Below are 6,172 nucleotides of genomic sequence, written 5' to 3'. Positions count from 1 at the left end.
CAATGATTGTTTAAGAAATTTTGTGGCCGCGACGAGAGTCTTGAAGATGATGAGTGGAGTGGTCGACCATCAGATGTTGATAATTGTTTAATTGCAGATTTGGCAACTATCGATTATTCTAAGTTCAACTTGTTTTGACAATTCATCATGTGGTTTCAGCAAGATGTAGCTATACACCATACAGTCCACAATCCAATCAATTTACTGAGAGAAACATTTGATGACTGAATAATTTCACAAAATAGACCCGTCTACTGGCCCCTTGTTTGTGTGATTTCACCTCATAAGATTATTTTCTTTGGATATATGTAAAATTCTGTGTCTATACTGATAAACCAAACACAATAGACCACTTGGAAGACAACATTTGCTGCAGTATTGCAGAAATACAGCCTAATTAAACACAGATTTTTTGTGAATATTGGACCCTTAGATTATGCCATATATGTGCAAGCTGCATGGCCATATACCCGAAATTGTATTCAAATTATAAATTGTATTCAAATTATAAATTGTATTCAAATCATGAATTGTATTCAAATCATGAATTGTATTTAAATTATAAATTTTATTTAAATTATAAATGCCAAAAATTAATCTTTAGAATAAGCAACATATTTGTACAATTAAAATATTTTTTCTGAGATTTATTTTAATTTAAAGTCTGCGGCCATTAAAAAAATCATATATACATATATATACTTTTATGCATGTAAAATAATATTTAATAAAAATAAATAAATATGTCCCATAAAAAGATGAGGGCGATTTATTCATATATATGTATGAATAACAAAAAGAGCTTATGATTCTTAAATTAAAAAAAAAAAAACACTAAGCAGAAAAAAATAAAAATAACAGCATTTAGAAGTTGTTAATATCGCTAAAAAAAAAAAAAAAAAAAAAAAAAAAAAAGAAACCGTTAACAAATCTCTCTCTCTCTCTCTATATATATATATATATCTCACAATAGAAAAATATGAGCATGAAAAGTAACATGCTTAAGCTTAACCATATTACTTTTCATGCTTGCATTTTTCTATTGTAATCCATGATTTTTCCAGGCTTCCAATGAATTCACTTGCTCTTTGTTTAATTTCAGTCTTATTTTTTGCTCCCATAAACACATGTAATAACAATGTATGAAACTCGCCTGCTTTCAATAAAATCCTCCCAATTATCTCCCTTTCATGCTTTTATTAGTGAATTAGTAGCAACAGTAGTCGCTGAAGAGACATGGTTGCTATTGAAAACCAGTCATAAAAAAAGATGTCATTCACCTCCTTATATTTTTTAAAAATTTTGAACACCAGAAAATTCATTATAACTTTTGTTTTACTGAACGAAAATTGAGAAATTTTTTTTCACAATATAGCTGAGAAGGTGAATATAAACTGTAATAATTGGTTGAAATTTGGTCGAAAAATGAGTGAGTGGTGAAGTTTTAAAGAAGTTCTAAATGACTAAAACTGCCACTTAATCATATATTCAAACACAATTTATAAATCTACTAGTCGACTAACAGGATTGAACGAGGATCAACGAATGTTCTACTCTTCCATATTTTTATTATCGAAATCAGTGAAATTGCACATTTTTCAATAAAATTGACTGATTGGTTGAGGAGCCGCCACCGTGCACTGGGAGGAAACTCACATGCCTCCCTGCAGTGACTTGGTCCACATTGCATTGTAAACTATATTACACTATAGAGAACTTACTGTTTATTTTAGAAAATTATTTTTATATAACAGTCAAGTATCATAATCAAGTTGTGTAGAAACATTAATTTCAAATGCTCCCCTGTCTTATCAAAGAACCTACTGTTCATGCTTGTGCCATAATGAAACTTTTCAAATGCACTTGCAATGTTAGGCTGTATAACATTGATCAAAATCAAACTGTTCATTCTTAAATCAGATATTTTCTATTATCGATTTTCAATGGTTATTCCACCACAAAACCTATGTAAGAACACTCCCAGACACTTGTAGTACATTTAAGAACACTCCCAGTACATTTGTGTGAAATTTCATAAAACTTGGCCCAACAATTTTGAAATCATTAGGGAACTCTCTCGCTCTTTCTCTCTCTTTCACACACACACACACACACACACACACACACACACACACACACACACACACACACACACACAGAGTTTTTTACAAGGGGTATGCAATAAGTAATGCCCCTGACCCACTTCTAGTTGTCTGATCTAGCTGAAATTTTGCATGTTCAATGATTTATATCTCTACGAGTTATGTGGCAAATTACAGCTCTGAACGAATTGTGGTCTCTGTTTTGCAGGTGTTTGAACTGAGTCAGGTGTGAAATGGAGCCTGTTGAATGTCAAGCAGTGATCCGGTTTTTGTATTTGAAAGGACGCACACCACAGGAGACTTTTGATGAAATGAAAGAAACTTATGGTGATAATGCCCCATCATATGACCTTGTAAAAAGCTGGCATTGTGAATTCAAACATGGCCGGAAGTCTGTGGAAACAGCTCCCAGACCTGGTCGCCCCCCCCCTTCTGCCATTGATGAGGCATCTGTCCGTCAAGTTAAAGCTGCCATTTTGGAAGATCGGCGCATTACTATTCGCCAAATAGCCCAAGATGTCAAGATTAGTACAGAGTCTGTGGAAACTATCATTCATGACCATTTGCATATACATAAGGTGTTTGCCAGATGGATCCCCAGGTTGCTGACACCATTCCAGAAGCATGAACGCGTCAAGTGCTCGAGGATGAATTTAGAGATGTGCCAAGAAGATGAGTCAAAATTTTTCAAAAGACTGATTACACAGGATGAAACCTGTCCATCACTATGATCCAGAGACCAAAGCCCAGTCAATGCAGTGGAAGCACTTGGACTCACCACCTCCAAAGAAGGCAAGGGTTCAGCCCTCCGCTGGCAAGGTCATGCTCACAGTCTTCTGGGACCAGGACGGAGTAGTGATGACAGATTTCCTGGCAAAGGGTACCACAATTACAGGAGCCTATTATGCTTCACTTTTGAGGAAATTAAGGGAAGCTATCAAAATCAAGATGCGGGGCAAGATCAGCAAAGGTACCCTCCTCCAGCAGGACAACGCTCCGGTCCACAACTCGCATGTCGGTAGATCAGAAGCACGGGCGTGTGGTTATGAAATCCCAGATGATGCAGTCTTGATTTCTGAAATCACGTCGTGGTTGAAGGATCAACCTGGGGTGTTCTACAAAAACGGTCTCCAGAACTGCATCAAATGATGGGAGAAATGCACAACTCTGAGTGGTTCCTCTGTAGAGAAAGACTAATAACTGTGTCAAGTTTTGTTGCTTTACTGGTATGGGAAGTGGGTCAGGGGCATTACTTATTGAAGACCCCTCATATATTTTTGTAGAGAGAGAGATATTCATTTACATATCTTAAAAGAAAGAAAACAAATATGATAAAAATATAGAAATGAAAATTTCTTCATCAATATTTTATATTTGATATATCATTATGAAATTTAATTTGTTTTAGAAAAATTCATTTATATTTGAAAAAAAAAAAAAAAAAGGTGGAGGGGAGCAATATTTTTACAATAGTTAACAAAGTAAAAAAAAAAAATAGGAAAGAAAAATTACTTTTCTGGACAAGTTTTTGGTTGTTGACCAAAATTAAATCTAAAAAAAACAAAAAACAAAAAAACAAAAAATCTTTATGCTATTTTGAATTGAGCTGTCATTTCATTTTATTTTGTAGTTTCAGTTTAGGGTGAGAGGCGCTAGACAAAGCGGATGTGCATAGCTACCACCATGCAACACAGGTAGACCATCAGCTGACTCCTCATCCACAGGAATATAGCCTCGGCAATGCCCACCATAGATAAGTGTGGGGTTCCTTTCCATGCACGATATGGCACTACAAACATCCCGATATTATACAACTGATGACAGCAGCCGCTCTAAGCATTACCTAAGAGTTAAGGCTTCTGTACTGTCAGTCGGAAACGGCAGCCAGCAACTGCCAAACCTGTACCCTCAAACCTGTCAGATAAGAGTGGCTCAGTCTAATCATGTTAACACATATGGTAAACAAGCAGCCCCCCCCCCCCAAATGTCCAGATTTCGGGGAAAGAAATCCAAAATAATGATTAAACCAGACACACACTTGAACAACGATTCACCTCCTCCATTGAGGCTTGCATTTACAAATATCCGTGAACTTAGAACAAATTTAGATGATGCAGAATCAGTTCTACGAAACTAGTGAAACTAACTTGCACTCCTCCATCCCTCTAACATCTTTAATATGTCTGATTATCTTCCACTTTTCGTAAGGACTGACAGACACATGCATGGATTTGGAATCTATATTCATAACACCCTCCCCATGATTAGGAAATTTAAACTAGAATCAGATGAAAAATCGTACAGTATATCAATACACTATAGCTTCCATACATTTATATCAGATCTACCTCTGCGTTCCATGTTTAAAAAAGATGTGTCCTCTATAGTATCAGACCTGACGGAATGGTTAATTGTAGGTATAGACCGTTTCATACCCTCAAAAAAGTTCCAGCAAAAATCTAACAGCCAGCCATGGTTCTCTCCAGAATGTGCTGCTGCCATTGTGCACAGAAATCACTTTTTCCACTGCTTCCAACGTAACAGATATACTGAGACTAAAGCCACTTTCAGAACTGCCAGCAACCATTGTAAGAAAGTAACAAAGAATACGAGAGCTGTATGGTCAGTCCGTCAAGTTCAAAAAAACAGAATTATGAAGAGAAGCGTGTGCTCTATCCCAACTATCATCAATGGACCTGAGGTAATCTCGTCAGCATCAGACAAAGCCAAACTCTTTGCCAAGAACTTTGCAGCTAATTCTACCCTTTGCGACTAAGGCCACCAACCCCCAATATTTCCTCCTGTATCAGAAAATGTGCTATGTGATATACATATATCTGTACGTGATGTTGCCAAGCTAATCAAAAACCTCGATTCCAGTAAAGCAACCGGCCCTGATGGTATTCCAATTATAGTACTCAAAAAACTTCAACCAGAACTAGCGCCCATACTTACAAAACTGTTTAACCGTTGTCTTCAGGAGAATAGCTTCCCATCACCCTGGAAAATCTCATCAGTATGCCCTGTATTTAAGAATTCAGGTGATCGCTCATCCCCCTCTCAGTACAGGCCAATAAGTCTCCTGTGCAAGTTGCTGGAATCTGTTAAATAGAGAAGTAATCAACCATCTCAGCAAAAATAACCTTCTTAGTGACACACAATATGGTTTCCGTTCTGCTAGATCTACTACAGATATGCTTACAGTTATATCTCATAGGATTAGCAAATCTCTCAACGGAGGCAACTTTTCTAGGGCAATTGCTCTTGACATATCTAAGGCCTTTGATAGAGTATGGCATAAAGGTTTACTTCACAAGATCTCTAGCTATGGTATAGCTGGAAATATCTTCTCAATTATTAAATCATTTCTTTCTGATAGGTTCATAAGAGTAGTAGTTGATGGGTAGAAATCAGAAACTCACAGTATTAATGCTGGAGTCCCTCAGGGGTCCATCCTAGGCCCAACTCTTTTCCTGATCTACTTTAATGATCTTCCAAATCACATCCTTACATCATTCGTAGACATTTATGCTGATGACACTACCATCTATGGTAACACATCTAAGACAGTAAACGACCAAATTCTCTCCGATTCTCTCTCCTCTGATCTTGAGCCCATGGTACAATGGGGGAAGGAGTAGCTTTTAATGCATCTAAAACCAAGCTTCTCTCTTTACATCATCAACGTTCTGATCCCCATCTGGCATCAATTGAAATGAATGGCTCTCGTCTTGAAGAGTCCTCAAGTTTTGACAAGCTTCTGGGCTTGACCTTTACTCCTGATCTTAAATGGAACACGTACATCAAATCTGTTGTCAAGGCCGCAGGAAAAATAGTGGAATCCTTCTATCGATCCAGTAGATATCTCACTGTCGATGCAATTCTCTATCTATATAAGAGCCAGGTACGTTCAAGGATGGAATACTGTTGCCACATCTGGGCAGGAGCTACTAGAAAGAACTTGTCCTGCCTTGATAGAGTTCAAAATAGACTTCGTAGCCTCGTAGGAGATGTCCTTTTCTCTTCCTTACAACCTTTATCTCACAGAAGAGATGTTGTGCGTTTGTCTC

The 6,172-nt window shown here is 37.1% G+C and overlaps 1 protein-coding gene across 1 annotated transcript in view; it reads right to left on the bottom strand.

The window, feature by feature from the left end:
• The window catches only part of LOC145243667 (isovaleryl-CoA dehydrogenase, mitochondrial-like), a 191,075-nt gene that overhangs the window by 115,080 nt on the left and 69,823 nt on the right, over window positions 1–6,172 (bottom strand). The gene's annotated exons all lie outside the window — the stretch shown is intronic.

This window comes from Euprymna scolopes, chromosome 22 (assembly GCF_053919585.1).
Source record: "Euprymna scolopes isolate OS-2025 chromosome 22, ASM5391958v1, whole genome shotgun sequence".
Classification (NCBI taxonomy): Eukaryota; Metazoa; Mollusca; class Cephalopoda; order Sepiida; family Sepiolidae; genus Euprymna; species Euprymna scolopes.
Note: the sequence above shows the minus strand (reverse complement) of the source record. Positions and strands in the feature narration are given on the sequence as shown.